Source organism: Pleurodeles waltl, chromosome 2_2 (assembly GCF_031143425.1).
Source record: "Pleurodeles waltl isolate 20211129_DDA chromosome 2_2, aPleWal1.hap1.20221129, whole genome shotgun sequence".
NCBI lineage: Eukaryota > Metazoa > Chordata > Amphibia > Caudata > Salamandridae > Pleurodeles > Pleurodeles waltl.
This window is the reverse complement of record NC_090439.1, coordinates 941,967,870-941,985,800: the sequence shown is the minus strand read 5'-3', so window position 1 is coordinate 941,985,800 and position 17,931 is coordinate 941,967,870.

The window sequence follows — 17,931 nt, the reverse complement described above, 5'->3', positions numbered from 1 at the left end:
CTTTATTCAGAATGCTATTCCGCTACAAATGAATGGCAGATATCTTAACAAGCTCCAACAGGCTATTACTTTATTTATTTGGGCATGTAAGGGCGCCAGAATTGCGTGGAAAAAGTTGCGAAGGAGGAGAGAGAAGGGAGGTCTATCATTGTCAGACTTGCAGTTGTATACATGGGCCTTCCTGTTGAGAAATTCAAGGTTGTTATTTACCTCTCTGTATGATACAGCAATGGGCGCTATGTTCAAGGCTATGACACACTCTATCCAGGGGGCGGCAAACCCCTTTCTTTTTAAATTTGGTGATCCTACATTTTTTACGAAAATAAGATAAAAAATGTTGAGGGATGCAGCAATATGTTGGCACCAGGTGAAATCCATCATTAAGATAGATTATTATAATCAGCGAGCTCTGATCTGGGACTCTCTGGGTACTCCAGAATGCTTGAAAGATGCTTTGGCCAAACCAATAAGGGAAGCCGGCTTGGAATACTGGGGAGATCTTTTACAACAGGCGGTGTTACTCCCCTGGGATGAACTGAGAGAAAGAACAGGGGGAACCCTGTCTAGGTTTAAATAAATTCAATTGACACCTACTCGACGAAGCCGGCAGGGAGAAAACCCCTTAGCAGAAGATCTTTTCAATGGCTCCCCCAACGGTAGTAAGGTTGCAAGGTGGATATTGAGAGAGTCTGGAGTCGATTGATGGTGATTTTAAATTGCCAGAGCAGTTATGGCAAGGAACTATGATGAAAGAAACAGCGCAGTTAAGATGGCAAGAATCCATAAGAATATGCTTTGAGGTAGTAAAGGCTGCCCCGCTGAGGAAAAAACATCTGTCTGTGATACATAGAGCTTATATCACCCCAGCAAAATTAACTAAAATAAAAAAAGGGGAAGTGGTCAATTGCGTTAAATGTGGAGTCCCAAATGCCACGGATGTCCACATGTTTATGGAGTGTCCAGGAGTTGCTTCTTTTTGGACTGAGGTGGTGGGAACCCTGTCGCTGATTACAGGGAAGCTGTCAGAGTCACCAGATCCTCGGGGTCTGCGCACGTTCCCAACAGGTCCACCACTGAACAGCTCCAAGACTCTGGTAGATAAATCACAGAGGCTAAGAGAGTTCAAGAGGGGAAGAGGGGATTAGGAAGGGAAACAGCTGGGAAGGAGACCTGTAGTAAGAAAAAGGTTAGAACACACAATATGAAAATTATATCTCCTGAAATCAATACTAGACTATGATTCTAAGCATAGTCATTCTGAAAACATGAACAATCTAAGAATTATGTTTAAAATGACTAAGTTTCAAAATGGCCGAATACCTGTAAGGGAATCAAGATGGATTAAATGAAAACTTTCTTATTCAAGTACTTTCCTTTACATGAGAATCAGAAAAACATTCTGACTAAATTTTAAACTAGTCATATAAATCCTTTTTTGAGAATGCATACTAGGACCATACAATATTGCATCTAGAAACTCTGATCTTCTGTGTACTCTTAAAATGTTTCAACCCAAATTGCGCATATTGTAGATTTATATATATATATATATATATATATATATAGTAAACACCATAAAAGGATTGTGCACCATGAATAACACAATATGGATTCAGGAAAAACAAATCACATAACTTGTCAACTCGAATATTACATGAAAAATATCTTAGAATAGAGGTATACAATAAACAACATGAATTAAACTCGAGGAGAGATTTGTGCGTCTTGCTGATTCGAGCGTCACCATGTTAAAAGCCAAGAAATGGTACTACACAATGAATATCAAAGTCAAATCATCATTTAACGAATCGCGCGTCTTGCGGATTCGTAAACCACGATGTAAATGCCAAGAAATAACAGCTCACAATGAATTACAAGATCAAAGTACAATGAAACAAATCTCGCGTCTTTTGCCGATTATTAAGCCACCATGTAAATGTCAAGAAATGGTAGCGCGCAATGAACAACAAAGTTAAAACACCATAAAACGAATTGTGCGTCTTGCCGATTCTTAAGCCACATTGTAAATGTCAAGAAATGGTAGCGCGCAATGAATAACAAAGTTAAAATACCATAAAACGAATCGCGCGTCTTGCCGATTCTTAAACCACCATGCAATTTCAAGAAATGGTAGTGTCCAATGAATAACAAGATTAAATTATCATGAAACGAGTCGCGCGTCTTGCCGATTCACAAGTCACCCTGCAAATGTCACAAACACTCAAGCGCATATTTCGCATGCGCAAAGTACTCTGTCAAATCATAAAAGAATTAGGCCCAAGAACATGAGAGTTCTTGATAACGGCGTCAGGAGGCCAGCCCAACTACCGTCTTACCACCCAGAACAAGGATCTCGAAATGAAGAATGAAAGTCAGATGTCTGGAAGATCAAATAGGCCACCGGGACAGGAGCTCAGGAAGTAGCTGATGCTCTGCACCAGGACCTCTGAATAGTGAGCACTTGGAGCTGGGCTGGCTCCTTTTTATAGAGTCTTGGCCCAGCCCACAGCCACACCCAGGCATGTTGCAGGGAAAGTCTCTAGAAGGCCCTGGAAAGGGACCACACCCTAACACACTCTGAAAGCCTGCAGCAATACATTGCAAATGAACAGCATTTGTAAGCACATTAAAAATAAGTCTTCAGGATTGAACTCTGCAATGCAAAAGTTTAAACAACAAAATATCAGCACAATGCATAAATTACGTTGTTTTGAGAGTGCTGGGTTTTTGCATTCTAGTCGCCAATAGAGCGCGCACTGCCCTGGTGTTGACAGAAGGAAGTTATCCTAAATCTCCCCCTTATTATTTTTGGCAAAACGAATGATTCAGTAGGGTGGTCGAGAAACAGTAGGAATCTGCTGTTTTTTGCTACTCTATCAGCCAGAAGTGAGATTCGCTTGAAATGGGTGATGGCAGCCCCCCTGTACACAGAAGATGGCTTGATCTGCTGGTGAATACAGCTACATTAAATCTGAAGGTGGGTGGCCCTGAGCAGAGGTTGAAAAAAAGGAAGCTATGGGCTCCCCTCCTGCAATGGACCCCTTTCTAGGGAAGTATTGTCCTATGATTTAAAATCCCTCTTTCATCCGTGCCAGCCACCCGGGGGCAACCCCAGGAAGGCTGAGCAGGTGACATGGAAGCCTCCTTGGGTGGTGTGTCCACTTTTGTTTTGGTTACAGAAGCAAGAACCCGGCGGAATTAAGGTGTGACAAACCTGTGAGGTGTTTGAGGATAAAATAAATAAATAAATAAAAAACTTTCAATCTAGCCACATCCTCCACAACTTCTTCTCTAGGAACTCTTGACTGTTCCACCACAATAAGGCTCTTTATCACTGACTCCTGGTATTTCACAAATGTCATATTTGACTCTGGAGACCTATCCTTGAACCCAATAAAAGCATTAAAAGTTTCCAAGTGGAACAGGTGAATTGCTAACTTCTTATACTAAACGTAAGACTTACGAACCGCAGTATGAGGTTTCAACCTCTGATCAACTCTATCTACACCTCCCATGTGCTTAATATAATTTAAAATGCACACAGGTTTGCACACTTCGGCAACCTGGCCCCAAACGGTCACAGGGGAAGTACTCTCATCATGGATGGTACTTATCATGTAGACATCCCTCCGGTCTGTAAATTTCAGAGCTAGCAGCTCATCATTCTGCAAGTCACTGCACTGTCCCCTCTCAAGTTTTTTTTTACAGAAAAGCTCCCTTGGATAGCCTTTCCCCTTACAACAAATTGTGCCACAAGCAACAGTGTCCCCTTTAAACAATTCCTTGAACAACTGCACTCCAGTGTAGAAGTTATCTACATACAAATGGTGACCTTTGTTGAACAGTCATCTACCAAGTTCCCACACAATTTTCTCACTAACTCCAAAAGTGGGCAGAATACTGGGTGGTCAATACTGGAATTCCTACCAGTGTAGACCCGGAAATGATACACATATCCTGTACTACTTTCAGACAGCATATACAATTTAATTCCATACCATGCCCTCTTGCTAGGAATGTACTGCCTCAAAAACAAACAACTCTTGAAAAGGACCAAAGACTCGTCCACAGCTATTTCTTTGCCTGGAACTTAGACCTCTGAAAACCGATCTACAGAATGATCAAGGACAGGACTAATCTTTAAAGGACGGTCAGAATCAGGGTGTCAACAAAATGCAGCATCCTAAGAAGAAGCAAATACTGATTATGACTCATAGCTGCAGGAAATATAGCCGTTGCCATCAAAGGAATAGTAGACTAATAAGAAGCCAGTGACAGCTTCCTTATCAACCCCATCAGAAAAGTCAAACTCAAACACCTTTTCATCTCTTCCAAATTTGTGTGAATCCACTGGGTAGCTCTAGAGTGTGTCCTAAGTCTGGCAGCGTTGTCCCTCAAATACTGCTCTGCACACAAATTAGTCTGCTCAACAATCTCTTCCAAAAACACATCGTCCATAAACAAGTCAAAGAAATTGACAAGCAAAAAGTTCTCAGCATTGACTCTACACCCCGGGAGACCAGTAAAAGCAGGCAACTCTGGCTGCTCCATGTTTAGGGCAACCCAGAGTTCAGCTCTTCCAATGGGAAACCTTTCAGCCCCAGGTTGCTGCACTATTGGCACATCAGTGTCCTCCTCTAAAACAGGACCTTCATGTGCACTGAGAGTGGCTTCCTCATCAGAAGATTCCTCTCCGACAGAAACTTGATTGCCGGAGTCTCTCACTTCCTCCTATATCTCAGATGCAGAGTCAGTCTTATTATCATGATCAGAGAGTGACTCTAAAAGCATACCAACAACCTGCTGAGTAGTCATCCTGCACCTAGCCATGATCCTTCTTATGAAAATTAACAGGACACATGCACTACCACCAACCAGCACTGTGTAAGATAAGTAATAAACAAAGTGTGGCCTTATCACAAAGAGTTATGTACTGAAAAACTCTACCACTCACCTGCTGGAAAAACCCACTCTCCAGCAACTACTGTGCACAGACACAGCAATCACCAATGATATCCCATTAAAAAGAAAAAAAGAAAAGAAAAGCAAATTAGAAATGAGACAACACAAATATCATTGTGCACAAATCTAAAGACAATTTCACTCACATTCCTTGATTTAGTACACCACCTACAAACATGTCATTCATGCATGGCAACAATATTCCTACATGCAACTAAGCAAACCGCAGGTCAACCACTGCCAAAACTGCAAGGAGCCACAGCAAAGGAAGCAAGAGCTTTGAACTAGAATAAAAAGGAGAAAGAAACTGTTATAATCAATAAATGCAAATGCTTCGACAGTTGACTAACACCCCACCATCAAGCATTTAGAAATTGGTGCCTAAGTGGATTCCGCCTCCTTTAGGGGCAGGTGGGCCTACTAAAAAATAGGCCTGTCTGTCTCAAGGGGGGTAGAAAATACCTTTAGTAGTGTGCCCCCATGGGGAGCAACCCTTGCCCAAGGGGCCACCCCCCCAAACAAAAACACACACACTATCAGTGGTGCCTAAGTGGCTTCTGCCCCCCCTTGACAGTTCTATGCCCCCATTTTGGGGGGTGACCCTTGACCAAGGGGGTGCCCCACCACAGAAATAAACAAAGAAAAAAAATCCCTGGCATTCCAGTGGTTTCTGCCCCCCTTAGGGGCAAATCAGCCTAAACATAATAGGCTGATCTGCCCCCAAGGGGGGCAGAAATGGCCATAAATAATATACCCCCAAAGGAGAGCAGCCCATACCCAAGGTGCCGTCTCCCCATACAATAAACACACACACAAACTATTCCTGGTGCCTAAGTGGCTTTTGCCCCCCTTGGGGGCAGATGGGCCTAAGAAAAAGGCCAACAGTTCCATGTCCCCCACAAAGATAAACAAAGAAAAAAATCCCTGGCATTCCAGTGGTTTCTGCCCCCCTTGGGGGCAGATCAGCCTAAAAATATTAGGCCATAGCTATACATAATATGCCCCCCTAAGGGGAGTCAACCTTGCCTAAGGGGCCGCCCCACATACATTTAACATACACACATACACACACACACACTATCTCTGGTGCCTAAGTTGCTTCTATCCCCCTTGGGGGCAGGTGGGCCTAAAACAATGTCTAACAGCTCTATGTCCCCCTTGGGAGTTTGACCCTTGCCCAAGGAGGTGCCCCCCCACTGAAATAAACAAAGAAAAAAGGGGGTAGATCAGCCTAAAAATAATAGAAATGGACATAAAATATATGCCCCCCCGAAGGGGAGCGACCCTTGCATATGCTCAAAGAGACATTGAGGGAAAGGAAAACCCTTTCCTTTCCCCTGATGCCTCTTTGTGTGAAATCTCCCCCATCCCCACCCGAGGAGACACTCACCTCTTCTCCTAACACCACGCAGGAAGTAAATGGCTTCCAGGGCGACCAGCACCCTCTAATGATGTCAGTGCGCGCTGATGTCATTAGAGGGGATGGGGATACAGGGGTGGAAGTGGAAGGGCTTCCCCTTCCATCCCTGTCCTGGTGGGGTGGAAGGGAAGCCCACAGAGGGAGTGCTACCCTCCGAGCTCCCGGACTTAATGGTTACGTCCTCTGCACAGGAGCACTGTGCTGCGGGACGTAACCATTATGTCTGCGGCACAGAACGAGTTAAGGCTTGATGGTCCATGATGATGGAGAAATGTTTTGCATAAATAAATATGTGAAAATCCTTACAGGCCGAGACCACCACAGGTCTCTCTTTATCAGGTTGCGAATATGCCTTCCCAATATCTGTTAAGCTTCAGCTGGCATATGCCACAATGTGTTGATAACCATTCTCCTTATGGTACTGAGCTAGTGTGGCTTCCAGCCCTAATGGGCTGGCATCCATGGTGAGTTCTAATTTCTAGCTCGGATTAAAATAGGCCAGATTTGTGGCATCCCCCAAGGTTGTTTTGATTTCATTGAAGGTTTGTTTCATGAGGCAGACCATTTGAATGACTGTCCTGACTTGGTTTGCTCATGGAGGGTATAGCTAAGTGTCGCATTGTCCTTGATGTAACAGGCACAGTAACTGGCCACCCCTAGAAAGGACAGGATGTCACTGACATTTCATGGATGAGAAGTGTCATTCAAAGCTTTGACTTTCTTAAGGTCTGATCTTACCCTGTCCCCCAAAAAGATGTGTCCATAGAATTTCAAAGTAGACTTGTGGAATTCACACTAGTCCTGATGGAGAGTTAGGCTGGCCTCAAGAAGCATGTGGCACACACGATCAAGGACTATGTTATGTCGTTTGGATGTGGTCCCAAACACAAGACTGTTATCATTATGATTGAGTGTATTTGGGATGGGACAAATGACTCTTTGTTTGGTTTCTTGAAAGATCTCCGCTGCTGATGCAAAACCAAAGCTAAGGCACTTGTATTTGAGAGGCCTTCATGTGTTGTGAAAATGGTGAAATATGGAGAGCTCTCATATAATTGAAGCTGGTTATATCATTTTTTGAAGTGTAGTTCGAAGAATATCTTGGCACCACTCAGTAGCGTGATCATATCACTGATGTGAGGTCCCAGCTGTCTCTCTCATCCAACAACAGTATTAGGAGCCCTCATATCTATACAAAGATGCACCGTTCCTTCTGTGCTTTGCTTAAGCCCTACTATTACTATTGGGGATGCTGATGGTGTTGGTCCAGGCGACTTTTCGATTATGTGATACCTGATTAAGTCCTGCGATTCATACTCCACTGCTTTCTGCAAATAAAAAAGTACTTTTTCAGTGTTGTTGGACAACAGGTTTCCCTTCTTCATTGATATGAAGTCAGGCTTGAAAATGTACCATCTTCCCTAGCCCTACAAATAACTTAGGGTATTTGTTCACTACATCTGGTTCATCCTCCACAGGATTTCCACCAGTTTCAGTAGTTCAGTGGTGGACAGGTTTAGTAAACAGTCTGCTGCTTCAGGTCTGTCAATTACATGTATTTATGCTTCTACTCCTCTGCCTATATAAATAAGGGCTGTTGGGAAATGGCCTAGACATGGTATTGGTTTGCTTGACATCCACGTATACACTCGCACATCAGCCTATTATAGCCTGGGCCAAGGATTCATCTTTTTGTATTTTGCAGCACAGATATAATTGAGGGACACTCCACTGCTCAATACAAATTTTGCCTGATGTTCCCCCATGCATACGTGCAGCCTCGGATATTTCTTTAACATGTCAAGGTCAGCAGCCATGTAGGCATATTCATTACTGTCCTGGAATATAGGTGTGAGGGACTTAGATTTGCAGGATATGGAGCGCCTGGATCTGGAGGTAGCCTGCGACATTTCACTTGATCTTGAAGAGCTAGTTCAGTGTTCCATCTGATCTCAATCTGCCTTTGTATGATGGTGAGTGCTGAACTCTTTTGCAGAACGGCAAAAATTGGACCCTCTTTCTTCTTTCGATATATCTTGTTGAGATGCCTTGCAAACCTGCTCATAGTGGTTTTCCTTTCCAGAGTGCCAACATTCTCAGCCTATGGCCGAGTATGTTGTTGCATGCAGATAATCATGTTCACATTGATAACATTCTCTTCAGTGTTCTTTTTTCAGTGTGGTTTGAGTTGCTATGGTGGTCTGTGGACCTGGGTTTTTGCTGGTGTTCTGACCATCGTTTGTCCTTGCGTTGGGCCTGAGTCTGGAACGCTTGTTCCCGCTTATCCATCTTTCCTGCCAGCTTGATCCTTGGCTCTGGTAATTTTTTCTATTTCATCCAGGGAGTAGTTTTTCTCCAGTAAGAGTTGATGAAGTGACTCAGACTAACATCCTTCAATGACTCGGATGCAGATGGCATCTAAGGTTGTGATTGTGTTGAAAGCACAGTACTGTGCCAGCTTCTTGAGGCACGTAATAAACTTCCCCATAGGTTCATCCTCCTCTTGCAACACCAGACTGAAAATGTATAGCTCTTAATCTAGATTCTTTTTATTCATTATTTTTTTGTTAAGAGCCTTCTGGACCAGCTTTTTAAAACCTTATTGACTGGCAATTCTTTTATGACCTGTTCAACATCTTTGCCCACCAAGTTGCTCATTGGATGACACATTGCTCCAGATCGGTCACCTTTGACCCTTTTAGGAAGTCCTCAAAGTCATCCAGTAGTTCTTGCCAGCACAGCCCCATTCTGCTGCCAAATGTGAGAGTCATAGGTTCTTCTATTAAGAAATAAAATTAATTGCTTTCTTGTCAATGTTATGGGAGCTGGTAAAGCGTTAGCACAGGCCACTGTTCCATTTAAATAAAGTGCAATCACAAACTGGCAAAAAAAGCAGAATGGCTAGATTCAAAAGGCTTCCAATTAGAACTAACTTCCTGTTATTTCATTTCTGAATATCATGGTTGCTTTGGAATTGTGAGTTTTGGTCCTAAAGCAGTTTATTTACTAAAAACAAGAAAATCCTACTCATAATTTGTTTATTTCATGATAGGTATTCTGTATCTTTTATATATTGCTCTTCCCTTTTGCACAGAACCCTTGTTCACTATTTTTATATATTTTTCAAAACATACCGAAGAAAAAAAGTTGCTGTTAAGAATGGAGGTGTTTATATATATCTGTGTGTATATATATATATATACCCTTTTGGCTGGTAGGTGGTTATAATTAGGACCTAGTTAAAACTGAAAAATAATTTTTTGACTTGGCTATGATGAATATTTATGAAATTCTCTAAAAAACAAAGGTGGTCATTACAACCCTGGTGGTCGGTGTTAAAGCGGCGATAAATCCGCCAACAGGCCGGCGGAAAAAAAATTGAATTACGACTGTGGCGGAAACCACCAACATAGACAGCCATTTTAACACTCCGACCGCCAAGGCGGTACAAACAAACACCGCGGCGGTAACCGTCAACAGACAGGTGGAGGACAATGTACCGCCCACAGAATTACATAAGGCCAATCCGCCACCTTTTCCGGGGCGGATTCACTGTGAACAAAAACACGGCGGAAACAGGACTTGGAAGGGGAAACCCCCACCTCTACACATCCCACGAGGAACTAGGACGCCATGGAACCGGAACTTCAGATTCTACCAGCCTTTATCTTCCTGCTCCTCTACCAGGAGCACGAACACCGGCGGTGAAGACCACGGTGAGTACTGCACCTACGACACAGGGGACGGGGAGGGAAAAAACTGTGACACACACACGCAACACTCCCACCCCCACCCTCACCCACAACAACACACACACTAATACATCATGATACATTACAGTTACACCCCTCAACCCCCCCTGGAAGAATGCAAGGACAAAAAGAAATGAGTCGAATGATTGTAATATCTCCAAAGACAGTAATCAAAAATGTATACATTTATAAAGATATTCACACTATAAACAAATATATAGACAAAGAATACAAGTCCAAGGTATTCCACTATCATAGTCCATAGACCACTGGACCCAAAAGGCACGGGCGAGGCCCACACTCAATACCCGAACAAGACGGAGAAAACACTGCTGGGGCATCAGATAGAAATAAAACAGGTACCTCAGGGGGAAGGGAAGGGGGGGCACCTCAGCCGGATGAGTGCACAACACCAGATCCACGAGGGGGCTCCATGCCCACTGTTCAATCCTGGGGAGTGCAAAGCCACAGTCTCTCAAGTCTCTACAGTGGGTGGTTTGCCCACTGTTCAATCCTGGGGAGTGCAAAGACAGAGTCTCTCAAGTCTCTACAGTGGGTGGTTTGCCCACTGTTCAATCCTGGGGAATGCAAAGCCACAGTCTCTCAAGTGGATAAAATTCTCCACTGGTTTCTGGAGGGGGCATTGTGCCCAAAGTGTTTCATCCTGCCAAGGACTGAGGTAGTGGATGTCTTTCTCCACTGGTTCTGGAGGGGGCTTTGTGCCCTGAGTGCTTCGTCCTGCCAAGGACTGTGTGAGTGGATGTGATACTCCACTGGTTCAGGAGGGGGCATTGTGCCCAGAGTGCTTCATCCTGCCAAAGACTGTGTGAGTGGATGTGATACTCCACTGGTTCTGGGGGGGGCTTTGTGCCCAGAGTCCATCATCCTGCCAAGGACTGAGGTAGTGGATGTCTTTCTCCGCTATTTCTGGAGGGGGCTTTGTGCCCAGAGTGCTTCATCCTGCCAAGGACTGTATGAGTGGATGTGATTCTCCACTGGTTCTGGAGGGGGCATTGTACCCAGAGTGCTTCATCCTGCCAAGGACTGAGGTAGTGGGTCTCTTTCTCCACTGGTTCTGGAGGGGGCTTTGTGTCCAGAGTGCTTCATCCTGCAAAGGACTGAGGTAGTGGATGTCTTTCTCCACTGGTTCTGGAGGGGGCTTTGTGCCCAGAGTGTTTCATCCTGCCAAGGACTGTATGAGTGGCATAGTGCTTCATCCAGATTGTAGCGGCCTCAGTAGCGTCGGAATCTTTGGCGCTCACTGGCCTGCGTTGCTGGTGGCGGCGGCGTCCTGGGCAGCGGTGCTGGTGGCGGTGGTGTCCTGGGCGGCGGTGCTAGTGGCGGTGGTGTCCTGAGCAGCGGTGCTGGTGGCTGTGGTGTCCTGGGCAGCGGTGCTGGTGGCAGCGGTATACTGGGCAGCGGTGCTGGTGGCTGCGGTATCCTGGGCAGCTGTGCTGGTGGCAGCAGTGTCCTGGGCAGCATGCTGGTGGCAGCGGTGTCCTGGGCAGCGGTGCTGGTGGCGGTCTTGTCCGCCGTGCAGATTTTCCCAGACTTGCCGGTTTTACTGTGCCCCTTCACCACGTTGGATGGTGGCGCAGCTGTCTCCACACTCCCAACTGTACCCCTGGGAGCGGCTTTGGGGGCTGATTTCTTTCCTCTCTCCCGCCGGGCACTGGCCAACTTTTTGGGCTTTACAGGTGGGGGACTGTCCGTGCTCTGGCTCCTTGCCACACTGGCTGCCCTGCTGCCTGGCACACTCCAGAAGCCGGTTACTACTGGCACCACTGTTTACGCAGATGTTGTGGCTGAGGTGTTGGGTTGGGACCTGGAGAGCCGGGCTCTAGGAGACTGAAGGGGTGGGGGAGGTGAGGAGAAGAGGTCAAGGTTGAACACGAAAAGTTTTTTGGGAACACTGGGATGGGTAGATGGAGGGGGTTTGGGAGTGGAGGAAGAGGTAGTGGTTGTAGGAGGTGTACGTTTGCTGACTTTGGGTGAAGGTGCATGGGCTGGAGGCTGTCGTGAGGTGGATGGCTGTTGGGTGGGTGTGTGACTGCGTTTGTGTAGTTTGGGAGGAGGCCTCACAGACACACTGGTGGAGGACACAGGGGATGTTTGAATGGTAGTGGGGGTGGTGACTGCACGTGAGCAGGGTATGGTGGTGGGTGTGCTGGTGATGGACGTAGTGGCTGAGGATGTGGTGCATGCAGGTGTGAGTGGAGATGAGACAGGGAGGGAGGAGGGAGACGTGGAGGAGGGGGACACAGTGGAGACAGTGGATGTTGGTGTGTCTGCATGTGTATGATGCTTGCGTGAGTGCCTGTGGGATGTGTGGTGTTTATGTTTGCCAGAGCTTCCCTTGTGTGGTGAGGTGTGTGCATGCTGGTCTGATGGTGTGCTTGGGATAGGCTGGGGTACAGGGTTTTGGGTCTGGGTGGAGGAAGTTGGAGGGGAGAGGATAGAGACAGGGACAATGGCTGCCATCAGTGCTGAGGCCAGAGTCTGAAAATCTGCTGAAGGGCTGCCTGACCAGAATGAATGCCCTCCAGGAATGCATTGGTTTATTGCAACTGCCTCTCTACACCCTGGATGGCATTCAAAATGGTAGACTGCCCAAAAGTGAGAGACCTGAGGAGGTCAATGGCCTCCTCACTGAGGGCAGCAGGGGTGACAGGGGCAGGGACTGGGGTGCCTGGGGCGAAGGAGATGCCTACCCTCCTGGGTGAGCGGGCACAGGACACACGCTGATCGGCTGCTGGGAGGGCGGTGCTGGTAGGGGGGTGGTGGCTGTACCTGTAGATGTGGGGGGCACAGATGGGCCCGCCACCGCAAGGGAGCTCCCATCAGAGGAGGAGTCCATGTCGCTGGTCTCAGCTCCTGTCCCCGCCGTGGAGCTCCCCTCGCCCTCCGTCCCACTGGTGAATTCAGACTCTGTTGTGTCGCCCTCCAGGGCCGTGTGGGATGCAGCTCCCTCCTGCTCCGGTGCCACTGCTCCTCCGCCTGATGATGCTAATGCACACAAAAACAGGGAAACCACAAAAAAGGGGGGGAGACAGAAGAAAGACATGTTGAGTGCATGCAATACCGCTGCCGTTGGCGGACACTACTCATACAGAAGCCCCCTGCACTACGCCGTGCACTTGGAGTTCCCTAATCAATCCCAGGGACAAGGCTATGCCCGATTGCTGCACACATTGATGTCACAGGAGCCTGACTAGGTGTAGTTGGGACAGTACACAGGAGGGGTGGGGTGCCACAGGGCCTGCTTTAAGAAGGGACCTTGCCTACTAAACTCGCCCTGGCCTAGGGGAACCCACAGCCCACCTCCCCCACCCAGACACCTCCAATGCACGCTGAATCAGCGGAATGAGAGTGTACTCACCCCCTTGTGGCTGCTGTGATGCCCTCAAGTGCCCATCCAACTCCGGGTACGCCACCGCCTGGATCCTGAACATCAGGGGGCCATGGTGCGACGGGCACCCCTCCCACGTTGGGAGGCCATCCCCAGCTGTCCTCCCATCTTTTCCGGCAGTAGGTGCTCCGTCTGTGGTAGACCCCCAGGGTCCGGGCTTCCTTGGCGATGGCACACCAAATGTCCTTCTTCTGGTGGATGCTGACCTACAGGAATGGTACAGGGGAAAAGGAGAAGATATTACCATCCGCACAGTCACAGTCATTGGCCCGCATCCCTACCCTTGCCATGACGCACATGCACTCACCGTCGTTTTATGCACACCTCATTCTCACCCCCCCCTCTCTTTCATCCACACCATTCCACACAGGCATTGCCCATACAGCATGCTCACAGTGTACTTACCTGTTTGTCTGGAGGACCGTAGAGTAGCGTGTACTGGGGGAGGACCCCATCCATTAGTTTCTCCACACTGAAGGCAGGGGCCCTTTCCCCAGACACACGAGCCATTGTCTCTTCCAGACTCAGGTCACAGCAGCACTTGCAGTGTAGGTCCTCTCCTATCGAAGATCAGGTATCAAGTGATTGAACAGAGAGAAAATGGCGGTCACGTCTGCGGTGATGTGTACCGTCACCGCCGGTGTACATCGTCATTGGCTCCTGGGACCCATAGGGTCCAATGTTAACCAATGCAGGATTGTGCCACGATCTTTGACCGCCTATTGCAACGGTGTACGCCAGCGCAGTTACCTCATATCCCCTTGTCCCACTTTACAAGGCAGGCAGCTGCCATTTCAGGGGGCCACATGGCATTATTTTGGACTGCGTCACACATATCTAGGCCTTGGGGCAACTCCAGAGGCACTGTGTGTGGCTATTAGGTGAGGACATGGACCCAATACAGTGTGACTAGGTGTCTGGGGATGTCCCTATGAGTTAGTGTGTGTCTAACTGTTGTCCCTCGACATTTGCAGGTGACTCTGGTTACCCCATCCTGTCATGGCTACTGACCCCAGTGAGGAATCCCAGAACAAGGGCAGAGGAACTCTACAATGAGGCCCATGGGCGAACTAGGAGGATTATAGAGCGGACCTTCGGCATCCTGAAGGCCAGGTTCAGGTGCCTCCATATGACAGATGGTTCCCTATTCTACTCACCAAAGAAGGTGTGCCAGATCATCGTGGCCTGCTGTATGCTTCACAACTTGGCTTTGCGACGAAAGGTGCCTTTTCTGTAGGAGGATGGTCCAGATGGAGGTGTTGTGGCAGCTGTGGAGCTTGTGGACAGAGAAGAAGAGGAAGTAGAAGAAGAGGACATAGACAACAGGAACACAGTGATCCTGCAATACTTCCAGTGAGACCCAGGTAAGAAGACAACACTGGCTGCTGCATCTGATTTAATTCTACTACCTCTCATCTGTCTGTCATTTTCACCCAGTGTATCATCACTGAGTTGTCACTTTCCCATTCGATTTCACAGATGTGGGTCCCTCTCTGTGACATCTGCTTTGTTTCCGCATGGACTACAGCTGTGTGACATTGGTATGTTGACAATAGAATGGACATTGCTATTTCCCTCAGTTATTGCAAATACACAATTGTGAAAGCACAGACTGACTCCAGATTGTTTTGTGATTTAAGGGTGTTTATTTAAGTGCTAAATAGTGGAGGGGGTTGTAAAATGGTCAGGGGTGATGGTGGAGGAATGTCCATGGCAGAGTCCAGTCTATTAGTCTCACAGGTGCTTTGTCCAAAGGGGCATAGGAAGTGGAGCTGGGGCAGTTTAAGTATGGTATGAACAGGGTGACAAAGTGGGACAGAAGGATGACAATCAGGGTGGTCTAATTTCTTGGTGGTGTCTTGGCATTGTTCTCTGTCTTTGTCCTGGATCTCAGGGACCGCTTGTGGGGTGGTTCTTCATCTGCAGGGGGCGGGGTGCTGGTGTGGTGGTCCTGTGGCGGTGCCTCCTATCCACTAGCGCCGGTGGAGGTGGCGGGCAGTTCATCGTCCAGGCTAGTGTCAGGAGCCCCTTGTTGTGCCACAGTGTCCCTCCTGGTGTTGACGAGTTCCTTCAGCACCCCTACAATGGTGCCCAGGGTGGAATTGATGGATTTGAGTTCCTCTCTGAACCCCAAATACTGTTCCTCCTGCAGCCGCTGGGACTCCTGAAACTTGGCCAGTACCATTGCCATCGTCTCCTGGGAATGGTGGTAGGCTCCCATGATGTTGGAGAGGTCCTCGTGGAGAGTAGGTACCCGGGGCCTGTCCTCCCCATGTCACACAGCAGCCCTCCCAGTTCCCCTGTTTCCCTGGGCCTCTGTCCCCTGAACCATGTCCCACTACCACTGCCCCCAGGTCCCTGGTGTTGTTGGGGTGGTGGGTTAGCCTGGGTTCCCTGTAGTGGTGGACACACTGCTGATTGACGTGTCCTGGAGACAGAGGTATGGGCCTGCTGGGTGGCTGCTGTGCTGGTGTTTCCAGAGGGGGGAAGCTCTGTAGTGGCCTGTGCCAGTATGAGGGGAACCGACTGTCCCGAGGTCCCAGATGGGCTGGGCTGGTCATCTAGATCCAGTTGGACAGAGCTGCTGTCATCACTATGGGCTTCTTCTGTGGGTGGAGTGGACATATCTGGACCCTCCTGTCCGGTGACGTTGGGTAAGGGTCCTGTAGGGGTGTAAAGGCATGATTATTGCATCTGTGTGTGCCATGGTGTGCAATGGGTGGGTGACCCTGTACCCCAGTGCTTGCATTCCTGTGTAGGACCTTGTGTGATAATGGTTTAGGGGGGTGTATGGGTATGTGCAGTGGCCATGCTTTGGTGATGGGTGTCCTTGATTTGGTGTTACATGCAGGGCTTGGGTTTGGGATGTGTGGTTTGTGATATTTGGACATAAGTGAGGAGTTGGAATGATGGGGGTGAGGGCTAGGGTGGGGGTATGTGATAGCATGAAGGTGGGTGGGGGATGAAGTAGTTAAAGGTTTGACTTACCAGAGTCCATTCCTCCTGCTACTCCTGCGAGGCCCTCAGGATGCAGTATAGCCAAGACCTGCTCCTCCCATGCTGTTAGTTGTGGGGGAGGAGGTGGGGGTCCGCCGCTAGTCCTCTGAACCACTATCTGGTGTCTTGAGACCATGGAATGCACCTTCCCCCGTAGGTCATTCCACCTCTTCCTGATGTCATCCCTAGTTCTTGGGTGCTGTCCCACTGCGTTGACCCTGTCCACGATTCTTCGGCATAGCTCCATCTTCCTAGCTATGGTGGTGTGCTGCACCTGTGATCCGAATAGCTGTGGTTCTACCCGGATAATTTCCTCCATCATGACCCTTAGCTCCTCCTCCAAGAACCTGGGGTGTCTTTAAGGGGCCATGGGGTGGTGTGGGTGATGTGTGGGCTGATGTGTGTTGTGATGTGTGGGGTGATATTTAGAGGTGTGTTGTGTGAGGTGCTTGGATGTTGTGTGAGTAATGGTGTGGAGTGCCTGTGGATGCTAGTTTGTAGATGGTGGTGTCTCTCTCTGGCCTTCAGTTGCAATTGTTGACGTAAGGGTTTGTGGGTAATTTGGGTCTGTGTTTTATATTGTATTGGATGTGTGGGAGTGGTGTGTGTATGTGTATCAGGTGTGTGTATTTGTAATTGTCCAATGTGGTAGTGTTTTGTAAATGTGTGTGTATTTTAAGCGCAGCAGTGTGTACCGCCAATGGAATACCGCGGTTGAAAGACCGCTGCGTGGATTCGTGGGTTGTGATAGTGTGGGCGTATTCCTGTTGCCATGACGATGGAGGTTTTGTTATCGCCAGTTTATCACTGACCTTTGATGTGGCAGACTTGTGTGGGTGTCTGGATTTTGGCGGATTCCGAGCTGTGGGTCATAATGACCGTGGCGGAATTCCGCGGCTGCGGCGGTGTGTTGGCAGTCTTCTGCACGGCGGTAAGCGGCTTTTACCACCAATGTTGTAATGACCCCTAAAGTGTGCCCAAGGGTCTTGTGCACAGAAGGATCCAGAATGACCTGTCAAGGAGGGCAGAGACAAAGGGGGGTAGGGGGGTCAAAAAAGTGTGTTTACTATTTTAATTCCCATAGGGATTTTTAACACAACTGCAGCATGAACCTCTGTATGGAATTACACCAAATTTGGCAGAATGGTAGCTTTGGACTGGAGAGCGTGCCTTTTGTTATTTGGTGTAAATCCATTCAGAGGTTTTGGAGTTATTAAAGGAAAAAAAATGTGTATAGCTAGAGGCACATATCCTCTTCGGATCCTCCTCGAACCCTCCTCAGCTCCAGAGGAAAAGCAAGGCCCTGATTGGCTGGCGGCAACCTGACATAAATAATAACTTGTGCATTAAAAAATAGAGCAATTCATAAAGGGATGTTATAGTTAGGTTGA